Here is a 27548-nt window from a genome sequence, read left to right as displayed (position 1 = left end):
TTTATAAGAATTTATTCTATTGTATTAAAACATACTCCAATTATCAGATCAATATTTCTAACGGAACGTGGCTGTACAAGAAAGAGTAAAGCCTAAGTCTTGATGCGACCGTTACTTTGGTTCTGTCGCTTTATTCAGGTCACCGTGGAGGGTCCATCAGGGCCATGCTGTCAGGCTGCATTCTTTCTTATTTCTCCCAAGAAGTCATAGGTCTGCTCTGAAATGTCAAAGGGTTCATGGAGCCCATCTGGGGACAGCAGAGCGTGGAGGGCGCCCCCGTTCTCTCGGGTTTCCGTGAGGAAGTCAGCGATCACCTTCCAGCGGGCAGCCTCAGCCTCTCCTTCCGCCCACCTGAACGGGGGCAGGAGGTGGACTGGAGGAGAGGGAGCGCGCAGTCGTGGTAGACCAGGACGAACGCAGCCTTCAGGAGCTCTTTGTCTCTCTGGGGACAACGGCACCACAAGTAACTATGAATGGATCTGCGTCGTCATTTTTTCAGTGTTAAATTTATGGACTCTGTTAACTAGAAGCCATCTAATGGGAGGGACAGAGGGGCCAGCAGTGCCTGGCAGGTGACGGCTCTGAACCAGCTGCTCAGTCAGGAAACAGCGCTCTCTGCAGTGGAAGCAGCAAGAGTCACTGCGGAGCAGAGGCAAGCAATCCTCCCCGAGTCCGGGAGCGGCTCCTTGAGACCTGGGCGTCTCCTAAGCTCCACGAGGCTGTCCCACACATCCTATCAAGGAAAGTGGGGGCTGAAACCTAATTCTGGGGACAAGGATGTGGCTGCAGGTAAATATGACTAAAGCACAATGTGAAGTCAGCTGTATCCACTTAATTCGGTTACAGCGCATCAGAGACATTGTCGAGTTGTCATAAGAGAAGGGGAGCAAGTGTTCCGCATGAGATCCAGAGAAAGGAGACCCAAGGAGCAGTGTGGTCAGACCCTCTCCGGGGACAACAAGGGCTGCCGTATCAGCACAGTCAGTGACCCCCGACACCGACAGGCCGGGTGGGAACCTCAGAGGGCACAGCAGCCGAAGGTGATGTCTGTGCGCAGCAGGGTCTGCACACAGATGTCACCTCTCCCAGCACAGCACGTATGTAGGGGGCAATTTCTACAGGCCAGAGGCCCAGCACCTTGGCCACTGCTGTGCTAGAATTGCATCAAATCTGCCAATTTTAGCAAAGTGTAGATGGTACTGGTCATATGGAAACTCAAAGAAAGACACAATGTGAATTTTTTTTCACTGTTTAGGGTTTTTGGTTGGTTTGTTCTCCCACGTTCCTTGTAGATAATTAACCCTTTAGAAGTCCAGAAACCATGGACCGTGGTCAAATGTGGCACACTGCCTCTTTTTATAACTCAAGTTTTATAGAAACACAGGCCTGCTCAGACATTTACGTAGTCAGTAGCTGCTGTGTATCACAATGGCAGAGTTGAGCAGCTGTGACAGAGGCCGCAGGGCCTACAGAGCCAAGAATATTTACTATCTTATTTACTGAACAAGTCTGTTGAGTCCTGGGTTGGAGCGTGAAGCCCCCACTCACTGACTAAGGCAAGTTCTGGTTGGTAACGACCGCACCTCTGTGGCGATGTAAGCACCAGCCGTGAACCTTTTCAGTGTGTGACACAGCTTACAATTTTATCCCTTCTCCTTACCGGATATGGACTTGAGAGCTAGAGGAGCTTTTTAAAAACAAGAGAAATTTCATAGCCAACTGGGAGACTTTGGTTTAGAAACTTTCCCTCAATTCAATAAAACTCAGTGGTCCAAAATGACTGTCTTGATGACGTGTTTCTTTTCACATTAGAAATTGATCACCCGTACCCTTCTTGGAAAGCGTCTTTGCAACCACAGTGACACAGTTGACCTGATTCAGAGGGATGTGACTCTGGCTACTTTAGCTGAAGCAGAGGCATTATTAGAAGGTGCAAGCAAACAGTGAGCACAGCAAACATAAAGTGCAGCTGGAAAATCAGATTACCTTCTCTGATCTCTTCAATGTGCTTTCTTTCTCAGCCCACGAACTCTAAACAGAAAACAGAAATATGATAGTAAGCCGAGTATTCACAAGTCTTCGTCACACTTCTGCAAGGTCACTGTAATGAAACTCATGAACAGGGCTAAAAACATGGTACAGAACCTACACACGTAAGAAGTGGGTCTGTGGCATCTGTTCCAACAACCCGGAACCAGACTGACTGGGCCATGGAAGATACCTCAGGGACCCACGATTCTTACAAGTCAAAATCAATTTAAGAACAGAATCAGTGAAACACTAACACATCCATGAAAACACAGCACCTGAACAATAAAATACTAGTGAGCTTTTAAGGTGAGACACTAATGAAAAAGAAAACTGCCAAATACCATACTTCTCTACAATTCTGTCTGCCATGATGATGACAACAGTCAGGTTAATAAATTGAAGGGCAGCTTTGCAAGTAAATACTCTCAATCTATCCAAAGGGCTTCGCAAAGCTTCTCTGAAGAAATAAGAAACCCAGAGTTCCATTAACCCCGCGGAAGTGTGAACTGAAGGCACTCAGTGCCGGTTCTGCGCAGACTGTGAGCGTGGGGCAGTGTGCACAGTCTCCCGGCTGCTACTTCCAGGGCCTCGGTTTCATGTCTGTCTGCAGGTTTCCTCCTCTTGGGGCCTGATTTCATGGGTCACACAAAAGCATCAGCACTTTTCAGTAGGAAGGCCCTGGGGTGAATATGACATCTGGCACCAAGAAAGAGATGCTCCATGAAATAAAAGAGAAGTTTCCACCAAGAGACCACAGGCTGTGCACTCACGTACCGCATCTTGGAATGGTCAGTTACTACTGTGAAGGAACTATCTTACAGGACTGTGGTTCTCCACCCTATTGACTGCTGTGCCTGTGGGTCCTGGAGAGTGTGAAGAGGACCCTTAGAGAGCCAGAGTGTCTTACTAAACAGGCCAGGTGCCATCATTAACATTAAAACCCCAACAACAAACTGAACCTAGCTAACTTCACACTGCGAGGCTCACACACTTCACAATGTGAACTTCAAAAGGTACCTGGCTTAACGGGAATATCATGAGGCAACTTTAGACTTATGTCTGGTGAAATCTGCCTACTGTTTGTCAGTTAAGCATCAAGGTCCCACCTCATTTGCACTGAGCCCCAGCCAGCTGTAGGGTGTTTCACTTATGGTAACTCAGTGGGGAGCAGCAAACGTGGGGGAGTCACCACTACCCACCAAGATCCCCTTCTCCCTTCCTTCTGGAGCAAACAGAAGACCAGACCTCCCAGCTCCCCTGAAGTTAAGTGGGGCCACGTGACTGGTTCCAGCCAATGAAATCTGAGCAGAAGCGCCAGTGCTGCCTCGGGGCAAGGGCAGTGGAGAGTCCAAGGACGATGCTCCATTCTCTCTTTTCCTGGAGGGTGACTAGCAACAGAGGAAGCCGCTCCTTCCAGATGATGCCATAAGGAAGTGGAACCTCCACTGGCCTGCACCCTCGGGTGACTATGGAGCAGGGTCTCCCATTGATCCATCTGGAAGGTACCATGAGTGAGAAATACACCTGTGCAGCTACCACCACACAGCCTGGCTTATCCTTAGTGACACAGGACGCCACGAGGAGAAGGCTCAAGGGTGCAGGAGCAAACCACTCTTTTTATTTCTATCATTTATTATACAAACAATCCATGGTGGAAAAACTAACGAAATACAGATCAACAAAATAACCCATGACCCAGAGGTAATCATTGCTACCTTCCTAGGGTTTATTCTTCCAGACTTTTCCACAGTCAGATGTACAAATATAAATATATATGTTTAAATATTATTATTATACCTCAAAATTTTTTTCACTTCATAATATCCATGAACAACTTTACCCACAAGCCTTTTCTAGAAGAGCCTGTGGCATATCTGGATGCACCCAGAGCTGACCTGCAGTGACAGCCTTGGCCCGGCCACTGCTGAGCTCCACGGCCAGCCAGGTCGTTGCACTTCTCTGAGCCATCTGCTCATCAGGAAATGCAGAATTCAGGCTAGATTAGTCTTAAGGTTCCTCCTGACAACAAAGTCCAGATTCCATGAATGTTCCACTTCTAGAGAAATGCTCCAGAGCCTGGCACAGTGCCTTAGCCATCGTGGGCTCTCATGACATATTTATTGAATGAATCACTGAACGTATGTTTTGTATAATGAATAAATGTTGTGGTACTAATGATTATATAAAGGAAGACTGAGAAATTCTGTATTATCTAGCAATAGTGCCAAATGAATTTGTCTGAAATTATGGGTAATCGGATGCCATGAATATTTTCTTGTCTTTCTACTGAAGATTTCATCATTACTGATGACACCCCTACCCTAGCCAAACCAGCACATGAAATCAGTTTAGAAGTCTAACAGAAACCTCTGCAGATGATTGCTTCCTCCTTCCATGTCTCTGTCAGGCTCAAATGACCTCCCTCCTTATCAACAGGGGCCACCTCCTAATACAGCTCACCTCCCTCCTGCACGGGTGCTTTTCGACCTCTCTGTGCTGCCAGGAGTTTTCCTGAAGCAAAAACTTTCACGGGTTGCCCCCTACCTCCCACACTCCTCACCTTCAGCTGAGGCTCAGATGGACCTTGCCCACTGACAGACGACACCAAACGTGCAAGCTGGATCATCTGCTCCTCTCAAGAGCGCTCTCTAATTCTTCCCACCTCAGAATGTCTGCTCATGCTCATCCTCCCACCTGTAATGTCTTCCCCTCCCCTCTCAGCAGGTCAAAACCCGACTGGGCCCTCAGCCTGTCATCAGGTCCAGCTCGCCGAGGACCTCTTCAATGAATCAGACTCCTGAGCCTCACTGCCACCTTCTTCAAACCTCCAAGGACCTGGATTATGCTCCCCTGGGGCATTTGTCATCTTATCTGAGTATTTGCCTCACAGGCATACGGGTCTTCTAATGTTTGTTGCCCTTGATATATTAAGTTGAACTTTATGAAACTGCCATTTTTGAAGGTCAAAACAACAGATGAAAATTAAAGGTTTTATATGGTTCAACCTAATATTTGGCTATTTCACAGACAGAATATATCAAATTAAATTAAAAATTATATACATGCCCTGACTCTCCCCTGAAAATTCAGTTCATTTATGTAACAAACTATTTTGGGTTTTTGCTCTTAGGACACAGTCAGTGGCCATCTGAAGTCAGGGAACAAACGACAGGCAAGAGGTCACAATAGTGTATGTAGCACATACGCCATCTACTTATTGGGTCAGGAAGGCGGCCCTGGGGAAGCAACATTCATACTAAGAAAGGAAGGATGAGACCAAGTTAGCTAGACAATGGACAAGGATTGGGAGACATCATCCAAATAGGGAAAGAACAACGTAGAGCAGGTGTCAGAACGCAGTAACGTGGTGAATGTAACTGCTTTCAGAGCCCGCCAGGTTTCCATCATGATGCAGCCTACCCACCCTGAGAGCGTCCATCACATCAGGCTGCTCCCAGAGCCTGGGGAAGGTGGCCAGCACAGGATTACTCATTAAATCTGAAATACAAAGAACAAAAAGGGTTTTATACAAAATTTATCCAGTCTATTTTACTGCAGTAGGCATAAAAACATCAAATTACTGTGCCACATGATTTGTTGATAACACATTCTATAACCTTAACCTCTGGGAGAGCTCAAAGCTGCCCCCTCCACCTCACCTGCCCCTACAACATCCACACCCCAGGGAGCTCTGAAGTCAGTCTTGGCCCAAGTAGACAGGACTTCTATGGTGGGAGTGAAGTGGCTCTGACAGAATAAGACTAGAAAACTTTGTTCTTCTTTCTATGTTTTTTTCCAACCTCTCTTTCCTCCTCATGACTGTGGTGTGGTAAAAGGAATCTTCCAGTTAGGAGGCCCCCCTGCTCATGGAAGGCTGAGCAGGAACCAGGAAGGCAGTGGAAAGGCGGCACAGGGTAGGCTGCTCCAGTCTGACTCCCATCCACCAGTGCTCAGGGAAGGACCCCAGACTGGTGTCTGGGCATCAATGGATGTTGGAGAAGGAAACTGGAGGGAAGCATGAGTTCAGACTGTTCGTGGTTCTGGGTAGAATGTGGGAGGGGGTGGCAGACTTGGACTGAATTCTGACTTTGCTACTTCCTAGCTATGAGACTTTGGGTTAATTAATTATTTTCCTTGTGCTTTAGTTTCCTCATTTGTAGAATGCAGATAGTAATAGCTGCCTTTCAAAAGGTTACTAAAAGGATTAAAATGAGGTAAATGTGAGAGGGGTGGGACCAAGATGGCGGAGTGAGAGGTCTTCTTTGTCTCTCCCCTGTCAAATCTACAACTAATTGGACATTCACCGATTAACAAAGGCTATCCAGATAGCATCTCAAGACGCCTAAAAGTCTCATGCTACTACACATCAGAAGGCGGATGGACTTCCCCCCAGGAGGAGGTGGAAATAGGTGAAAACTCTCCGACCCCCAACCCCCAACCCCTGGACAGCCTAGTTGCTGCAGGAGGCTCTCTTCCAGCAGTCTCCCCCATAGCATCACCACACACCGAGGGCAGGAGTGTGCACTCACCAGTGGAGCGACAGTGGAAACAGGTGACAACACTCCTACCCAAGCCCCCCGCGATCACACCTAAGCCCAGAGGGAATTCCCCAGGGTCCCGCACCCACCAGCAGGGAAGGCCTCTGCCTGCCATTAGCAGGGAGGCCCTTCCCAGAAGCCAGAACAAAGAGAAGCTCCTGGAGGGCCCGGCATGGCACCAGACCGCTCACGGTCTCTCGTGTGCAGCTCGGTGCAGGGGGCACCCAGACTTCCCGTAGATGTGCTTGGGGACACGGTTGGAGCTCCAGTGCCTGGCTCTGTGGTGTGGGGGAAGGCTCTGGGGTCCCGCATCTCCCCAGCAGGGAAAGTCTCTGCTCGCCATTAGCAGGGAGGCCACCCCCAGAAGCCAGGACAAAGGGAAGCTCCCGGTGGGAGGATCCCCCGGGGCGGCTCCAGACTACAAGCTGCCGCTGGGCTCATGGTCTCCGGTGCATGGGTCACTGCAGGGGGTGCCCGGACTTCCCGTGGATGCACTTGGGGACTGGGTGGAGCTCCAACACCCAGCTCTGTGGCCCGGGGTGTTGCACCAGGGTCCTGCACCCCCACAGCAGGGAGGGCCTCTGCTCACCATAGGCAGGGAGGCTCCGCCCAGCATTCAGAACACCAGTAAGCTCCCTAGAGCAGAATTCCCCACAAGGCAGCAGCTTACAAGCCACAGCCAGGCCCACAGACTCTGGCCATGTCCCAGACGAGGCAAGGGGCTTCCAGAGATCCTGTGAGAGTGAAGTGGGGCAGAGTAGAGCTCCGGTGAAACGGCTACGTAGCCCAGGGGGGAACTCCAGGTTCTTACAGCTGCCTCAGCGAAAGCCTCTGCACAGCACTAGTGGAGAGGTCCTGACTGGCAATCGCAAGGCAGGAAGGCCCTGGGGCAAAAGTAGCACAGCTAGGTGAGCTAACGACAGACTGCAGAAGATACCCATAGCTCTGCTGGGACCTATAGTGGACAAGTGTGATCTGGTGGGCTCTGTTAGGGACAAATCGGAGATTATAGGTGATCCTGCTCCTAGCTGACGGGAAAGCCCAGAACACCACTGCAGACCACAAGGAGGGTGCGCATCTAGGTGGGCTGCAGCAGTAGGTACCAGCAGCCTGAGGCCCCCCTTGCGATTGCCCCCACAACCAACGAGGGACACCACAGGACCACTGTAACTACGAGGAGGGGTCCAGGCCCAGTCAGTAACAGCTGACAGGGTTCCTAGTTGGGGCAGTCTAAACAGCTGCCCCCCCCACACCAGTCGCAACAAGTGGAAGCAGTGACTAAACTCTATCTCTATGCGGAGGCACAAATCCACGCCATTAAGCAGTATGGAAAAATATATTAAATCTCCAGAACAGAAGGAAAATGATAAGCACCCAGAAAACAATCCCAAAGACAATGAAATCTATACCCTAAATGACGAAGATTTCAAAACTGCCATTATGAAAAAACTCAACAACCTAAAAGAGAATTCAGATAGACAACTTAATGAGTTCAGGAGCTATGTCACAAAAGAGCTTGACACTATAAAGAAGAACCAATTAGAAATATTGGCGATGAAGAACACAATGGAGGAGATTAAGAAAAATCTGGACTCTCTGAACAGTAGAGTCGATAATATGGAGGACAGAATTAGCAATTTGGAGGATAGGAATATAGAAATGCTGCAGGCAGAGGAGGAGAGAGAATTAAGACTAAAAAGAAATGAAGAAACTCTCCGAGAATTATCTGACTCAATTAGGAGATGCAAGATAAGGATTATAGGTATACCAGAAGGAGAAGAGAAGGAGAAGGGGGCAGAAGGCCTGTTCAAAGAAATAATAGCTGAGAACTTTTCCATACTTGGGAAGAGAGATGGAACTTCACGTGACAGAAGCCAATAGATCTCCAAACTTTATTAATGAAAGAAGACCAACCCCAAGACATATAGTAGTGAAACTAGCAAAAGTCAATGACAAAGAGGAAATACTAAGGGCAGCCAGGCAGAAGAAAATAACTTACAAAGGCATCCCATAAGGCTATCAGCAGATTTCTCAGGAGAGACCTTACAGGCTATAAGAGATTGGAATGAAATATTCAAAACTCTGAAGGACAAAAACCTGCAGCCAAGAATACTCTACCCAGCAAAAATATCCTTCAAATATGAAGGAGAAATAAAAACTTTCCCAGACAAACAAAAGTTAAGGGAGTTCATCACCACAAAACCTCCTCTTCAAGAATTGTCCAGGAAGAAACTCATTCCTGAAAAATCAAAAAAAAGGAAAGGGGTTACAAAATGCAGAACAAAGGAGATAAGCAGAAGGACAATAACACAAAGTAACAGCTCTCCATGGATAAAATGCAAAAGAAAGGGAAAACAAGTGATAAAATTGCAACAGTAGGCCCCCACGTTTCAATAATCACACTAAACGTGAATGGATTGAACTCTCCAGTCAAAAGGCACAGAGTGGCAAGATGGATCAAAGAACAAGATCCAACAATATGCTGCCTCCAGGAAACACACCTCAGCCCCAAAGACAAACACAGACTCAAAGTGAAGGGATGGAAGACAATACTCCAAGCTAATAATGAACAAAAGAAAGCAGGTGTTGCCATACTTATATCAGACAAAGTAGACTTCAAAGCAAAACAGATAAAGAAAGACAAAGAGGGGCAGTATGTAATGATAAAAGGGATGCTCCACTAAGATGACATAACACTTATAAATATATACGCACCTAACACAAGAGCACCAAAATTTGTAAAGAAACTATTAACAAAACTAAAAGGAGACATCAACAGCAATAAAATAATAGTAGGGGACCTCAACACCCCATTAACACCAATGGATAGATAATCCAGACAGAAAATCAACAAGGAAATTATAGAATTAAATGAAAAATTAGATCAGATGGACCTAATAGATATATATAGGACACTTCATCCAAAAACAGCAGGTTACACATTCTTCTCAAGCATGCATGGAACATTCTCAAGGATAGACCATATCTTGGGAAACAAAGCAAGCATCAATAAGTTCAAGAGGGTTGAAATAATATCAAGCATCTTTTCTGATCACAATGCTATGAAACTAAAAATCAACTGCAAGAATAAAGCTGGGAAAGGGCCAAAAATGTGGAGACTAAACAACACGCTACTGAACAAACAATGGATTATTGAAGAAATTAAAGAAGAAATCAAATATTATCGGGAGACAAATGAAAATGAAAACACACCATACCAAATGATTTGAGATGCAGCAAAGGCAGTCCTAAGAGGGAAATTCATTGCAATACAGGCTCACCTCAATAAGCAAGAAAAATCTCACATAAACAACTTCAAATGACACCTAATGGAATTAGAAAAAGAAGAAGAAACAAAGCCCAAAGTCAGTAGAAGGGGGGAAATAAATGATATTGAAACAATATCAGAAATAAGCAGAAATAAATGATATTGAAACAAAAAAGACAGTAGAAAGGATCAATGAAACAAAGAGTTGGTTCTTTGAAAAAATTAACAAAATCGACAAACCCTTAGCCAGACTCACTAAAAAAAAAAGAGAGAAATCTCAAATAAATAAAATTAGAAATGAGAGAGGAGAAATCACAACAGATACCGAAGAAATACAAAGGATCATAAGAGAATACTATCAAAAACTATATGCCAACAACTTGAACAACCTAGAAGAAATGGATAAATTTCTAGACTCATACAACCTACCCAAACTGAATCAGGAAGAAATAGAGAATCTGAATAGACCAATCACAAGTAAAGAAATAGAAACAGTAATCAAAAACCTCCCCAAAAATAAGAGTCCAGGACCAGATGGCTTCTCTGGAGAATTCTACCAAACACTCAAAGAAGATTTAATACCTATCCTTCTCAAACTATTCCAGAAAATAGAGGAAGATGGAGCACTCCCTAATACATTCTATGAAGCCAACATCACCCTAATCCCCAAACCTGACAAGGACAACACAAAGAAGGAAAACTACAGGCCAATATCACTGATGAACATAGATGCAAAAATCCTCAACAAAATTTTGGCAAACCGAATACAGCAATATATCAAAAAGATTATACACCATGATCAAGTGAGATTTATACCAGGGACACAGGGATGGTTCAACATCTGCAAGTCAATCAATGTGATTCACTACATTAACAATATGAGAAACAAAAACCACATGATCATCTCAATAGATGCAGAGAAAGCATTCGACAAGATCTAACATCCATTTATGATAAAAACCCTCAATAAAATAGGTATAGAAGGAAAGTACCTCAACATAATAAAGGCCATATATGACAAACCCACAGCCAACATAATACTCAATGGACAAAAACTGAAACCCATCCCTCTCAGAACAGGAACAAGACAAGGGTACCCACTTTCACCACTCTTATTCAACATTGTAGTGGAGGTTTTTCCCAGAGCAATTCGGCAGGAAAAAGAAATAAAAGGAATCCAAATAGGCAACGAAGAAGTAAAACTCTCGCTGTTTGCAGACGACATGATCTTATATATAGAAAACCCCAAAGAATCCATAGAAAAACTATTAGAAACAATCAACAACTACAGCAAAGTTGCAGGGTATAAAATCAACATACATAAATCAGTAGCATTTCTATATGGTAACAATGAACTAACAGAAAAAGATCTCAAGAACTCAATCCCATTCACAATCACAACAAAAAGAATAAAATACCTTGGGATAAATTTAACCAAGGAAGTGAAGGATCTATACAACGAAAACTACAAGACCTTCTTGAAAGAAATCGATGACATAAAGAGATGGAAAGACATTCCATGCAAATGGATTGGAAGAATAAACATAGTTAAAATGTCCATACTACCTAAATCAATCTACAGATTCGACACTATCCCAATCAGAATTCCAATGTCATTCTTTACAGAAATTGAATAAAGAACCCAAAAATTCATATGGGGCAACAAAAGATCCCGAATTGCTAAAGCAATCCTGAGAAAGAAGAACAAAGCTGGAGGCATCACAATCCCTGACTTCAAAACATACTACAAAGCCACAGTAATCAAAACAGCATGGTACTGGTACAAAAACAGATGCACAGATCAATGGAACAGAATTGAAAGCCCAGAAATAAAACCACACATCTATGGACAGCTAATCTTTGACAAAGGAGCTGAGGGCCTACAATGGAGGAAAGAAAGTCTCTTCAACAAATGGTGCTGGGAAAACTGGACAGCGACATGTAAAAGAATGAAAATCGACCATTCTTTTTCACCATTTACCAAAATAAACTCAAAATGGATCAAACACCTAAAGATTAGGCATGAAACAATAAGTCTTCTAGAAGAGAATATTGGCAGCACACTCTTTGACATCAGCTTCAACAGAATCTTTTTGGACACCATAACCCCTCACATGAGGGAAACAATAGAAAGAATAAACAAATGGGACTTCAACAGACTAAAGAGTTTCTTCAAGGCAAGGGAAAACAGGATTGAAATGAAAAAAACAGCCCACTAATTGGGAAAAAATATTCACAAGTTATTTATCCGACAAAGGGTTAATCTCCATAATATACAAAGAACTCACACAACTCAACAATAAAAAATCAAATAACCCAATTACAAAATGGGCAGGGGACGTGAACAGACATTTCTCCAAAGAAGATATATGGATGGCCAATAGACACATGAAAAGATGCTCATCATCACTAATCATCAGGAAAATGCAAATCAAAACTACACTAAGATATCACCTTACACCTGTTACAATGGCAAAAATATCCAAAACCAAGGGTGACAAATGTTGGAGAGGCTTTGGAGAAAAGGGAACACTTATACACTGTTGGTGGGAATGCAAACTGGTACAGCCACTATGGAAAACAGTATGAAGATTCCTCAAAAAGTTAAGAATAGAAATACCTTATGACCCAGCCATCCCACTACTGGGTATCTATCCTAAGAACCTGAAATCAGCAATTCCAGAAGTTCCATGCACCCCTATCTTCATTGCAGCATTATTCACAATAACCAAGTCATGGAACCAACCTAAGTGCCCAACAACTGATGATTTGATAAAGAAGTTGTGGTATATATATACAATGGAATACTACTCAGCCATAAAAAAGGACAAAGTCGTCCCATTCACAACAACATGGATAGACCTTGAGGGTATTATGTTGAGTGAAATAAGCCAGACAGAGAAAGACGAACTCTGTATGACTCCATTCATAGGTGGTAGTTAACATATGCACAAAGAGAACTGATCAGTGGTTGCCAGGGGAAAGGGGGGTGGGGGGAGGGCACTAGGGGTGAAGTGGTGTACCTACAACATGACTAATAATAATGTACAACTGTAATTTCACAAGGATGTTATCTTTTATAACCTTAATTTAAAAAATGAGGTAAATGTGGAGTGCTTAATGCAATGGCTGGTACCCAGTAAGGGCTCAAAAACAGGAAAAAAAAAATGTCAATATTGAAGTTGTTAGTATCAGTTTAAAATAGATTGTCATAACTTTCAGATGTTATATGTAATCCCCACACTAACTACAAGAAAAAAATCTACAGAATATACACAAAAGGAAATGAAAGGGGAATCTAAATGTGTCACCACTAAAAATCAATTAAACACAAAGGAAGGCAGTAAGGGAGGAAATGAGAGAAAAGAAATCTACAAGACACAGAAAACAAATTAAAAAATGGCAATAGTAAGTCCTTCCCTATCAGTAATTACCTTAAATAGAATGGAATAAACTCTTAAATCAAAAGACACAGATTAGCAGAATAGATGATAAGATCCAACTATATTCTACCTACAAGACACTCAATTTAGCTCTAAAGACACTCACATGTTGAAAATGAAAGGATAGACAAAGATATTCCATTAAAATAGTAAACAAAAGAGAACAGAGGTGGCTATAATATCAGACAAAATAGACTTTAAGCCAAAAAACTGTTACAAGAGACAAAGAATGCTATTATATATTGATAAAAGAGTCAATTCACCAAAAAGACATAACAACTATAAATATATATGCACCAAACATTAGAGCTCCTAAATGCATGAAGCAAACATTGACAAAATTGAAGAGAGAAACAGGTGAATCTACAATAATAGTAGGAGACTTCAATATCCCACTTTCAATAAAGGATAGAACAACCAGACAGACGATCAATAAGGAAATAGAGGCCATGAACAACACTGTAGACCAACTGTAATTAACAGACACATACAGAACACTCTGCCCAACAATAACAGAACACACATTTTTCTCAAGGGCACATGGAACATTCTCCAGGATAGACCATCTTAGGCCACAAAACAATTCTTAATAAATTTAAAAGGCTGAAATCATACAAAATATCTTTTCTAATCACAAGGGAATGAAACTAGAAATCAATAGCAGAAGGAAAACTGGAAAAACTGGAAAATTAAACACCACACTCTTAAACAACCAATGGATCAAAGAAGAAATCACAAGGTAAATTAGAATATACTGAGAGATGAATGAAAAAGAAAATGCAACATATCAAAATGGTGGGACAGAGTGAAAGCAGGGTTAAGGGGGAAATGTATACCTACAAATATTTACATTAAAAAATAAGGAAGATCCCAAATCAATAACCTAGCTTAACAACTTAAGGAACTAGAAAAAGAAGAACAAACTAAACCCAAAGCTAGCAGAAGGAAGGAAACAATAAACATCAGTGCAGAGATAAATAAAATAGATGCTAGAAAAGCAATAGAAAAATTCAATTAAACCAAAACTTCTTTCTTTGAAAAGATGACCGAATTGACAATCTTTAGCTAGATGTACTAAAAAATGAGAAGACTCAAATTACTAAAATCAGAACTGAAAATGTTCTGGATATTACTGGGAATATGTTGAACACAAGAGTCAACCTGAGAAGACGCCCCTGTATGGCATCTGCTGTGACAGTCCCTGCCCTCAAAGAGCTTATGATTCAGTGACAGAAAATGGAATAAATAGAGAGTTGGCAAACTTTCTCTGCAAAGGGCCAGACAGTAAATATTTTCAGCTTTGTGAGCCATATGGTCTCTGTTACAACTATTTAGCTCTGCTGTTGGAGCACAAAAAAAGTCACAGACAACACATGATTGAATGGGCAGAGCTGTGTTCCAATAAAATTTTATTAACGAAAACAAGTGGTGAGCCGGATTTGGCCCATGGGCTTTAGTTTGCCAACCCCTGGAACCCATGATAGTTTATACGTGTGTTTTCTCTCTCTTTTTTTTTTTTTGATTGTAATTTTTTTTTTACTCAGTTCATAATAGTTTACATCAACGTGAGATTTCAGTTGTACATTATTTCTTGACTGTCACCACATAAGTTCTCCCCTTCACTCCCAGTGGCTCCTCCACCCTGCTTTGCCTGGTATCCACTGAACTGTTTTCTTTGTCCCAGTACTTGTTGATATTCCACATATGAGTGAAATCATCTGGTGTTTGTCTTTCTCAGACTGGCTTACTTCACTTAACATAATTCCCTCTAGGCCCTTCCATGTTATTGCAAATGGGATGAATTTGTGTTTTCTTCTGGCTGAGTAGTATTCCATTGTATATATATACCACATCTTCTTTATCCAATCATCAGTCGATGGGCACTTGGGTTGCTTCCATGTCTTGGCTATTGTGAATAGTGCTGCAATGAACGTAGGGGTACATATGTTACTTAGGATTGTTGATTTCAAATTCTTTGGGTAGATATCCGGGTAGTGGGAGAGCTAGTTCATATTGTAGGTCTATTTTTAGTTTTTTGAGGAATCTCCGTACTGTTTTCCATAGAGGTTGCACCAGTTTGCATTCCTACCAGCAGTGTATGAGGGTTGCCTTCTCCCAACACCTTCTCCAACATTTGTTATTTTTAGACTTAGTGGTTACAGCCATTTTAACAGGCGTAAGGTGGTATCTTACAGTAGTTTTGATTTGCACTTCCCTGATGATTAGTGATGTTGAGCATCTTTTCATGTGTTTATTGGCCATCTGTATATCTTCTTTGGAAAAATGTTCACCTCCTCTGCCCACTTTTTGAGTGGGTTGTTTGCTTTTTTATCGTTCATTTGTGTGAGTTCCTTATATATTATGGAGATTAACTCCTTGTCAGATATATGATTTGCAAATATTTTCACCCAGTTGGTGGGTTGTCTCTTTGTTTTGATCCTAGTTTCTTCTGCCTTGCAAAAGAAATTCCCACTTGTTTATTTTTTCTTTTGTTTCCCTTGTCTGAGAGGACATGGTATTTGAAAAGAACCTGTTCAGTTCAATCTCAAAGAGTGTACTACCAATATTATCTTCCAGGAGTTTTATAGTTTCAGGATGCATCTTCAAGTCTTTGATCCATTTTGAGTTTATTTTTATGTATGGTGTGAGATAATGGTCTACCTTCATTCTTTTGCGTGTGGCTGTCCAGTTTTCCCAACACCATTTTTTGAAGAGACTATCTTTTGTCCATTGTATGTTCTTGGCTCCTTTGTCAAAGATTAGCTGTCCGTAGATGTGTGGTTTTATTTCTGGGCTTTCAGTTCTATTCCATTGATCTGTGTGCCTGTTTTTGTACCAGTACCATGCCATTTTGGTCACTATGGCTTTGTAGCACATTTTGAAGTCAGGGATTGTGATCCCTCCAGCTTTGTTCTTTTTTCTCAGGAATGCCTTAGCAATTCAGGGTCTTTGATTGCCCCATATGAATTTTAGTATTCTTTGTTCTTTTTCCATGAAGAACGTCATTGGAATTCTGATAAAGATTGCATTGAATCTGTAGAATGCTTTGGGAAGTATGGAGATTTTAACTATGTGTATTCTTCCAATCCATGAGCAAGGAATCTCTTTCCATCTCTTTAAGTTATTATCAATTTCTCTCAGTAATGTCTTATAGTTTTCATTGTATAAGTCCTTCACCTCCTTGGTTAAATTTATTCCTAGGTACTGTATTTTGTCAGTTGCAATTGCAAATGGAATTATATTTTTGAGTTCTCTTTCTGTAAGTTTGTTATTGGAGTATAGAAAAGCAACTGATTTTTGTAAGTTGACTCTGTACCCTGCAACTTTACTGTAGTTGCTAATTATTTCTATTAGTTTTCCAATGGATTTTTGGAGGTTTTCTATATATAAGATCATGTAATCTGCAAACAGCGAGAGTTTCACTTCTTCACTCCCTATTTGGATTCCTTTTATTCCTTTTCTTGCCTAATTGCTCTGGCCAAAACCTCCAGTACTATGTTGAATAAGAGTGGTGATAGTGGACATCCTTGTCTGGTGCCTGTTCTCAGGGGGATGGCACTCAGTTTTTCCCCATTGAGTATGATGTTGGCTGTGGGTTTGTCATATATGGCCTTTATTATGTTGAGGTAATTTCCTTCTATCCCCGTTTTGTTCAGAGTTTTTATCATAAATAGCTGTTGGATCTTGTCTAATGCCTTCTCTCCATCTATTGAGATGGTCATGTGATTTTTTTCCCTCAATTTGTAGATGTGGTGTATCATGTTGATTGATTTGCAGATGTTGAATCATCCCTGTGTCCCTGGTATGAATCCCACTTGATCGTGATGTATGATCCTTTTGATGTATTGCTGAATTCAGGTTGCCAAAATTTTGTTAAGAATTTTTGCGTGTATGTTCATCAGCAATATTGGCCTGTAGTTTTCCTTTTTGTGTTGTCCTTGTCAGCCTTTGGTATCAGAGTGATGTTGGCCTCGTAGAATGTGTTAGGAAGTGTTCCATCCTCCCTAATTTTTTGGAGTAGCTTGAAAAGGATAGGCATTAAATCCTCTCTGAAAGTTTGGTAGAAATCCCCAGGAAAGCCATCTGGTCCTGAGGTTTTATTATTTGGGATGCTTTTGATTGCTGTTTCAATCTCTTTCTTTGTGATTAGTCTGTTCAGATTGTCTACTTCTTCTTGACTTAGCTTTGGAAGGTTGTAAGAGTCTAAGAATTTATCCATTTCCTCTAAGTTATCAATTTTGTTGGCATATAGTTTTTCATAGTATTCTCTTATAATCCTTTGTATTTCTGTGGAGTCTGCTGTTATTTCTCCTCTTTCATTTCTGATTTTGTTCATGTGAGCTTTCTCTCCTTTTTTCTTTGTAAGATTGGCTAGGGGTTTGTCTGTTTTGTTTATCTTCTCAAAGAACCAGCTCTTTGTTTCATTGATCCTTTCTACTTCCTTTTCTGTTTCAATAGCATTTATTTCTGCTCTGATTTTCATTCTCTCTCTCTTTCTGCTGACTTTGGGGTTTGTTTGTTCCTCCTTTTCTAATTCAGTTAGGTGTAATTTGAGATTGCTTATCTGGGATGTTTCTTGTTTGTTAAGGTGAGCTTGTATAGCAAAGAGCTCTTAAGAGCTTTTGCTGTATCCCATACGAGTTGGTGTGGCATATTATCATTTTCATTTGTCTCCAGATTTTTTTATTTCTTCTTTAATTTCTTCAATGATCCATTGCTTGTTCAATAGCATATTGTTTAGTCTCCACATCTTTGTCCCTTTCTCAGTTTTTTCTTGTAATTAATTTCTAGCTTTATAGCATTATCGTCAGAAAAGACACTTTTATTATTTTTATTTTTTTTAATTTATAGAGGCTTGCCTTGTTTCCCAACATATGGTCTATCCTTGAGAATGTTCCATTCACACTTGAGAAGAATGTGTATTATGCTGTTTTGGGGTGAAGTGTTCAATATATGTCCAATAAGTACAACTGGTTTAGCTTTTCATTTAATTCCACTGTTTCCTTGTTGATTTTCTGTCTGGATGATCTGTCCAATGATGAGAGTGGAGTGTTGAGGTCCCCTAATATTATTGTGTTAATATTACTATCTTCTTTTAGGTTTGTTAATAGTTGCTTTATGAACTTTGGTGCTCCTTTGTTGGGTGCATATTTATAAGCGTTATTTCTTCTTGATGTAGTGTCCCTTTGATCATTATATATTGCCCCTCTTTGTCTCTCTTTACCTGCCTTATCTTGAAGTCTACTTTGTCTGATATAAGCATTGTGACACCTGCTTTCTTTTGTTTGCCATTAGCTTGGACTATCGTCTTCCACCCCTTCACTCTGAGCCTGTATTTGTCATTGGAGCTGAGATGTGTTTCCTGGAGGCAACAAATTGTTGGATCTTGTTCTTTAATCCATCTTGCTACTCTGTGTCTTTTTATGGGAGAGTTCAATCCATTTACATTGAGGGTGATTATTGATGTATGAGGGCTTAATGCTGTCACTATATCTTTTATTTTCTGGTTTTCCTGCATTTCCTTTGTTCCTTGTCCTGTGTGTTTTGGTCTACCAATTGAATTATGCAGTTTTTTATGATGTGTTTCTTTGTTTTCTCCTTATTTATTTTTTGTGTCTCTGTTCTGCTTTTTAGCTTAGTGGCTACCCTGAAGTTTGTATTCAGAATCTCATGCACGACATAGTCCATTTTCTGATGGCCTCTTATTTCCTTAACCTAAACTGATTCAGTCCCTTTCCTCCTCCCCTCCTAAGTTATTGTTCTCATATCTTATTCCAACTTGTGTTGTGAGTTTGTGGTTAAAGTGACAAGACTGTCTTTGTTTTTGGTGTTTTCCTTCCCTTTATCCTAATGCTATAGTTGAATATTTGCTATCCTATTCTGATTCTATTTGTCTCCTTACTCTGTGTTTTGTGACCCTTTTTTTCTTTTTTCAGGTATGAGGGCATTCTTGAGGATTTCTTCTAGGGGAGGTCTCATGGCTACAAAGTCCCTTAGCTTTTGTCTGGGAAAGATTTAATTTCTCCCTCATATCTGAAGGATACTTTCACTGGATAGAGTATTCTTGGCTGAAGATTTTTATCTTTTAAAGTTTTGGATACGTCATTCCATTCTCTCCTATCTTGTAAGGTTTCTGTAGAGAAATCTGCTGAAAGTCCGATAGGGGTTCCTTTGCAGGTTATTTTCTTCTGCCTTGCTGCCCTGAGCATTCTTTCTTTGTCATTCATTTTTGCCAGTTTTACCACTACATACCTTGCAGTAGGTCTTTTTACATTGACAAATCTAGGAGATCTGAAAGCTTCCTCCACACACATTTCCCTCTCATTCTCTAGATTTGGGACGTTCTCTGCTATTATTTCTTTGAGCACACTTTCTGCTCCATTCTCCTCTTCACCTTCTTGAATACCTATAATTCTTATGTTGCATTTCCTCATTGAGTCAGATATTTCTCAGAGACTTTCTTCATTTCTTTTTACTCTTAGTTCTCTCTCCTCCTCTGTCTGGAGCATTTCAACATGTCTATCTTCGATTATGCTGATTTGCTCCTCTATGATGTCCACAGGAGCATTCAAGGAATCTGTATTTTGTTTTATCTCTTCCATTGTGACTTTCATCTCTAATATTTCCAATTGGTTCTTCTTTATAGTTTCATTCTCGTTTGTGAAGTAGCTCCTGAACTCATTGAATTGTTTCTCTATATTCTCTTTTACCTCATTGAGTTTTTTGACGATGACTATTTTTAATTCATTGCCATTTAGTTTTCATATTTCTGTGTCCTCAGGACTGAGTTCTGGGTGCTTATTGTTCTCTCTCTGGTCTGCAGATTTGATGAACTGCCTGATGTTGGAAGGTCAGGTCTTTCTCATTCTGATATTATTCACTTGCAGTTACAGCCTATCACCACTGGGTGAGGGTTGAGAGCTGTGTATTAAGAGCCCTCCGCCTCCAGCCAGGATGGCACAGCATGGGTCAGGGTAGGGGCACTTTCTCCTGAATGCAGTCCTGGGTTTCTCTATCAGCTCTTGCTATCTGGTCTTCTGGGGTCTTGGCTTGATGAGGTCACCCCACATGAAAGCTTTCACCCCTTTAGAGGGCTTTCCTTTGGAAGGGCCCTAGGGAGTCCTGGGTGATCCCATGGATGTTCAACCCCTCCCCCACTCCTTCCTTCACAGATCCTCCCACGGCAGTGACCACAGTCTTTAGGGGAGGGAGCAAAGATCTCTCTTACACTGTTCCAGCTCCTCCAAGGGGAGCCCCAGCCTCTCTGCCCTCTGTCATGTGCCTGCTATTACTCTCCGAGGATTTTTGTGCTTTTAGAGTATTTTCTGTTGAAATATTGTTCCTCCTTTTTGTTGTATGTTGGAGGTAAGAGAGTCCTGGGCAAGCTCACTCTGCCATGACACTGATGTCCTATACTTGTGTTTTCTGAAGAATAAAAATAGTACAGTGTACTTGAGTCAACATTTTGTACTGTGCTTGCTAACAAATTATCTTTGATAGTACTAGCCTTCTGGGTGAAAGAAAACACCTTCTACTGTATTTATAGCATTTCTGGATATTGCACATCTACTTAAATATTTTTCTCTATGACTTCTCTTGTTTTAATGTTTTTTAAAATTATAATAATCATACATATATATACCCTCTTGGTAAAAAATTCAAAGACTATACAGAAACCTAAAGTGCCCCTTGATGCTCTTTCTGTCTCCCCCAATCACCATTGCCACCCGCAGGGAAACCACTGATCTCATTTTTGTTTGTTTCCTTCTGACATTTTTTAATGCTTTTATATATATAAGAACCCTAAAGGAAATATATGATTTCTTCTTTTTAGAAATAATTAAATCATATCATATGGTACATACTCTATTATAATTAACTTTTTTCACTCAATAGGTCTTGGAAATTGTTACACATCAGAACATATACAGCAACCTTATTTCTTCCATTTAGGACAGAATCCTTCATAGGTTGGATATGCTGCATTTCATTTAGCTATTCCAATAGTGCAGGACATTGAGATTGTTTGTGTTTTTTGCCTTTACAAATAACGCTTCAGTGGACATCCTTGTCCGAGCACACAGTGCCTTGTCCCTGTGTGGAGGGTTTCTTTAGGTGACACCATGAAGAGGAATTACTAGCTGTTAGGGTGGGTGCATTTACAATGTTAATAGACAGTGCTGAGTCACCTGCCAAGTGATGTATGTTATTTTAAGTTCCCACTAGAAGTATCATTATCTATACACCCATTGCCTGGTGCTTTAACACTCAAGAAATGAACACCTTAAAAAAATTCTCATTTATGTATGTTTTTAAACCTTCAGGGCATCATGGCTTCCTATGGCCTGGTCTGAATGTCCCTCTTCTGAGAAATGGAGCTGTGCAGACCATTGCCCAAAGAAGCAAAGAAGAGCAGGAGAAGGTGGAGGCTGAGATGGTCCAGCAGAGAGAGGAGTGGGACCGGAAGAGGAAGATGAAGCTTAAACGGGAGCAAGGATGGAGCGGAAACACGTGGGGAGGTGTCAGTCTCGGCGCCCCAGACCCTGGTCCCTATGGAGGTATCAGAGTCCTGGTTCTGTTACCTTTGTGACAGAGAGAGCACTTGTAGTTCTGGGATTCCTTATTACAATTTTATTTACTTGTCTGTTTAAATTGCCTTTTTCCAAAAAAGGATTTGAACATCATTGAAATAACTCCACATTATTATCCAACTGTATTTGATGGAACACTAGAGGCCCATAACCAAGAAGATTCCACAAACGAGCTGCAAAGCCCTGGGTTCTGGCGTCTTTATTGTGCCGCTTCTCAGAGCCGTCAATGTGGTGGGGGCATCATGGATCTGGACAGGCCCCGACAGGATGCAGTTTCCCAAACACCGTTGGTCCTGTGGGCCCATGGAGCAGCAGAGCTGGGGAGAGCTGCTTCTGTAACAGAAGACAACCCGACGGGATGGTTGTCACTAAGCCTCATGAAAGCACACAGGAAATAAAAACTGATAAAATTTATCAGGCCAAATTAGAAAACAAAGCCCTCCCCCTGCCCTGAGTCTGTAAAGAAGTAAAAATCCTCTGAAAATTGATTCCTGTCGATGAGTCGGAGATGAGGAGTCAGACCAGAGTTTGGCTGCTTCCTTCAGCTTGGCTTAAGGAGGAGAGGAGAGTCTGGGATGGAGAGGCTTAGGCGGCATGCTTAGAACTGAGCAAAGTGCTTCCCTTGAGAGGATGAAGACACGGGAAGGAGAGAAAAAACCCTACAAACACAGTAAGTCCATAATGAGGGCCCAAATCCAGAGTGTAGATAAGTGGATTAACTCTGACAGAAGAAACAGCAGAGTGCAGGTTCAGCGGAGCCCGGATTGTTGGTGGTGGAGATGCGTGTGGGGTGGGGTGTGTGAGTGTATCTGTCTGGTGACCTCATTTAGTCTGTGAGGAGGAGATGGGGTCATCTGCTGAAAGTAGGGTGGGGGCACTGATGAGCACAGCCACCAGAATATTGATGAAAAGGTGGGGTATCTGGGACTGGCTCCAGAATTATCCAGGGGAGTGAGAAGTGGACAGAGTTTAGAGTAAAGAAGATTGGCCATGAGGTGATAATTGTTGAACCTGGCTAATGGGTACAAGCTTTCACTCAGCCGTTCTATTTTTGGATATGATTGAAATTTTCTACAGCAAAAAGTTGATAAAAATAGAAGCACACACAGAGTGTTTGAAATGGCTGCTGTGGTGAGTGGGGACAGAGCTAACTAAAAAGACCTGAAAGGCCTGCAGGTAGCAGGGAGGACATGACTGAGTTCGAGACCATGAGTTTCTAGTGGCCCAGGTGTGTACTATGCTTTGACTTCTCTCCAGCAGCACCCAGTAGGCAGGGGTGGCCAGACAGCTGCTTGGATTCAGGCCTGGATAGTGCGGTGGAGGGAGAAGAGTGTGAGGGAGTTGAGGACATTCACCAGATCTGGTGGAGGTGATGGACTGTGGTGTCCTGGCCGAGCGGGAGAGGCTGTGAGGACCAGAGGGAGTGAGAGGGAAGGGGAGGACAGTCGGCAAGAGTCTGGAGGTGCTGGGGAGCTCCAAGAACCCTTGTCTTGGGAGTGGACGAGTGAGCGAGCTGGAGGGTTAGGAGGATGCAGTCAGGGAGATGGTGGCCGAGGCGATGAGTTTAGTGGTGGAGCAGTCTCGGGATGATGGAGGACCAGGGTGTGGCCTTGGGAGTGGCACCAAAAGATCTGAGATTCTTCTCACTTAAAAGCAGGTGATGGTGCCTGTGTTGAAAAGCGCTTTCAGGCACTAACTGTGCAGACACATTTATCTGTCTGCCTGTTTCCTCTCTCCCTCCAGAAACATATGACGATTTTGATACCAGGATACTTGAGGTAGGCATGCTAATTAAATACCCAGTTAAGCCTTAGGGGAAGCTGTGTGGGCGGTGGGGATGGAGCAAGAGGAACAGCTAGGAAAAGCTTTGGTGCATGACTTTTCTGAGACACAGAGCTGATCTGAGTAAGTAAATAATGGAACTGGAATTTCAGTCACTTGATAGTGGCTCTCCTGACTGCTGCACTTCGTGGGGGCTACCAGTTGAGGTCTCGTGACATGGTGACTTCGGAGGTATTGTCGGTAACAGAATTTGGAGATGACCTTTAAATTTCCTCCTTCCTGAAGCTAAGATAGCATTAGGAATCTGTCCTAGAATTATAAACAGCTGCATGTGGCACTGAATTCAGGGAGCTGAGCCTGAGAGGAGCCATGGGACGGGGGTAGGAAGCTTGGAGTGGCCGTGAATGCCCAGCTCTTGATGGGAAGTGACCTGCTGGGCTGTTTGCAGGCACCTGAAACTGAAGCCTGTCCCCGGTGAGTTTCAGCCGCTCTTTCCAGGGTGTTCCCTACAGTGGTCAACGTCCCTATGAGCTCGTGCTGCACATGTGGTGTTAATACCACATGGAATGATCATTTACTGAGTTTGTGAATGAATATGTACATTGTTTCTTCAATGTCAATTGCATTATAGAATTTAAATTGCTTACAAGTATTTTATGTCTTTGGCCCCAGTTTATACCTTTTGGAAGTTAATCTCTTTGAACAATTCTTGTGTATGTGGTGATTTCCTGTAAGATTATCCACAGGCATAGACAGGAGCTCCCTTTTCGTTTAACCACATTTTTTGGAAAAGCGGCTGCCAGGTAAGCAGTTAACAGCTTCATAGTTCCTGCCCTTTAAATATGCCAAAAAATGCAGATTTTCCTGTAGTTCATAATAAGCAATGTCCCAATTTTCTACTCTCAGCTGAGCCTAATCCTTATCACAGAGATCCAGTCCTATGCTGATTCTGTCTATATACTGCATTTCATCATTTGTAAGATGCACGTGTTTTCATATTTTAACATCTCTGACATTGGGTATGTCTTATAGTCAATCAGTTAGAAACCATGTCAAAGTATAATCACCTTTTTTTATTGTCATTCATTCATGAAAATAGGGCGTGCTGAGTTGTACAGTTTCAGTTTCCTTTAAAAGTTACTTCAATTGAAACTTCTAACAATGCTGTGAAATAGGAAGAGAAAGTCTTATTTCCATTTTGCTCCTGAAGAAACAGTCCCGACAGAGGTTTCCTTGGGGAAAGTTTGCAGTTTGTGCTCGTGGACTTGGAGGACAATGGACGATTCACCACGTGTGCATGTGTGTAAGGTCGTCACTCCAGTTCCTACTTCAGAATTTTATTCAGGTGTAATATTCATGAGACACTTTGTCTTTTAGGTCAGAAATGTTTTCCATATGACGGCAAAAGAGGGAAGAAAGAAATCAATCCCCGTCCTGGTCGCTGTGGGGAACGGCAGAGGAGCTGCAGGTGAACGCGGTGCTGGTGGTGGTGACAGAGGACAGACGTGGCCGGGCTGCACTGTGGGGTCGCCGGGTTCAGGCTGCGGCCAGACTTTTCCTCCTGGTTAAATCTGTATGTGGTCCAGGCTCACAGTCTTGCGTAAGCCCGTGAGATCCCTTAGAGGGACAAGAAAGACTAGATCTTCCTACACCTGCCCTTTCCGGTGAGGACAACGGATATTTAAAAAGGCTCAAGATACCATTGTATTATAATTAATAGGAAAAATTAGGGGGGAAAACATTAGGTAGTCAACAATAGGGACATAGTTACAGAGAGAGTATAGCCACAAATTGCAATGTTCTGTGGCCACTAAAGAATTAGGGAAAATCACTTACAAAATAATGCTAAATAAAGAAGAAACTTCACATAAGACTGTATAATATACTCCCAGTTTTTGTTTTTTAAAGAAAGTATGTGTAAATGCAAGAAAAAAACTGGAAAGATATGCAACGAAAAGGTTAATAAAGTTTACTCTAATTAGTAGGTTTGCCAGTCATTTAAACTTTCTTCCTCATACTTTTCTGTAAAGTTTCCATAGTGAATATCTGTTTTTGAAACATATACATGAATGTGTAAGGGAAGGAAAACTGGAAAACTGTCCATTTAACCCATAAAGACACTTTCCAAACTAGTAATGTGTCTAGATAGTATTTGCCAAAGGAAGCCACTGTGGGTGGGTCTGGGGGGAGGAAGGGTGGTCTGGGGGAAGCAAAAGCAAGACCAGGAGAGGGCATGTTTGAGGCTGCCCGTCCCATAATATCCAAGGAGAATAGGATGCAAATGAAACTGAAAATTTCACGCTGACTCAAGATGGGAGGAACGAGAGTCGTGTCAGAGCGTCATCTGCAAAGCCTTAGACTATAAGGGTTTAATCCTGAGACCAATTCGCAACCAAAAAAGAGAAAACAGAGAAAGACCAGATCAAGATCTCTTTTAAGAGAATGATTAAAATTTCAAAACACGAGAAACTCTTGGAAATTCAACTAAGCCTTTGATTTCTTCCTTCCGACGAGGGTCAACAAAGCGCCTCTGTCAGCATCACGGTGCTGGCTCCCCAGACTGTGATGAGTGGTTTTGTTGAAAAAAATGAGACTTCCGTAGATCAACACTTGATTGCGAATTTTGTGAAACACACGACAAACTTCCTATCATTTCTTAATTTGTACTTTAAGTTTCGAGGATAAAGCCCCAATCAAACCTTTTGCTCCTAATTTACAATGAAGTTTTTTATTTAAATTCTGTTTTACATGAACTCACTAAAAGTGGCTCTTTTCTGGAATGATTATCTGGGGATAACAAAGGACCTCCTGGAGACGACGCTGAGACTCAATTTAGTCATGGGATCCCCAAGATGGAGGGTAAGGAAAATGTCAACTAGTTAAACCTCTGCCTGAGGCTGGAAGCTTTGCCCTCGTGGCTCCGAGCCAGAGGTCAGCCAGCCCTGCCCATCCGCCTCCACGGCTGGGGGCTGACCAGTTTCTGAGGCTCCTGATCTAGTGCCCCAGCTCTGGGACATCATGGATTCTTTGAGTGAAGGGATGAAGGAGCACTTCATGCCAGGAGCTGACTCTTAGGATTCCTCACTGAGTGCCCCCTTCCTATTATCTCCTCTCCTTTCAACCCGGGCATCTCATCCCCAGGATGTTGCACTCAGTACTTGTCACCACACTTCCTGTCACTCTGCAGTCTGATCCCCTTTCTCCCCTATGGAGTGGCCCAAGGAAATTCTAAACCCAGCTTATTATCCACATCACTAACTGGAACAGAACACACAGCCCACTGCCCAGAACATCTCTGATCAGCTTCACAGAGTGAGAGGAAACTTCGGCATCTGGTTTCTTGTGGCTTGAGGACTTTCTAATTGAGCACAGACCCCTTTGTCTTGTAGGAAAAAGAAGGGACCCCAGGCTGGTACATGGCGAGTTTCCAGAGAGGGTGGAGCCATCTGAGGCCTCTGGTAGCTGGGGAGGGTGGGAGACCAAGAGCCGGGCTCTCTGAGTGCGGTGGCCGAGCACACACAGCTGTATCTGAACTGCCACTTGATGCCACCTCTAGAGATTCAGTCTAAGCCCAGGATTCCTCAGAAAGAAAGCTGGAAAGATGGTGTTCTGATACTGGGGAATTGAAACAAAACCAAGAAAACACCGCACAAAAGTATTGAACATAAAGGCACCTTGTAAATTATTTCAAAGCTTTATCATCTTCCCCCGTGGACATCTGCAAGTACTTGTTGGGTAAGTTTTATCCTTACGACAGGGAGAATCTCCATGAAGACTTAGAAACACGCCACCAGATAGGGGCTCAAAAGAGCCTGTGGAAGATTCCAGCAGAGAGTTCTCAAGATCCAGTCCAGGGCTCAGCAGGGGATCTTTGTTTTGTGGTCTCTCAGGTCAC

General features: G+C 42.4%; 1 long non-coding RNA gene across 1 annotated transcript; it reads right to left on the bottom strand.

The window, feature by feature from the left end:
• Positions 1-368: 368 nt before the first annotated feature.
• Positions 369-5486, bottom strand: LOC124239052 (uncharacterized). Its single transcript, XR_006888505.1, has 3 exons — positions 5456-5486; positions 1987-2031; positions 369-442 (listed from the first exon to the last, which is right to left on the bottom strand). It is a non-coding gene; the product is annotated as an uncharacterized LOC124239052 (long non-coding RNA).
• Between the last annotated feature and the right edge of the window lie 22062 nt (positions 5487-27548).

This window comes from Equus quagga, chromosome 5, assembly GCF_021613505.1.
Source record: "Equus quagga isolate Etosha38 chromosome 5, UCLA_HA_Equagga_1.0, whole genome shotgun sequence".
NCBI lineage: Eukaryota > Metazoa > Chordata > Mammalia > Perissodactyla > Equidae > Equus > Equus quagga.
This window is presented reverse-complemented; position numbering and strand designations above follow the sequence as displayed.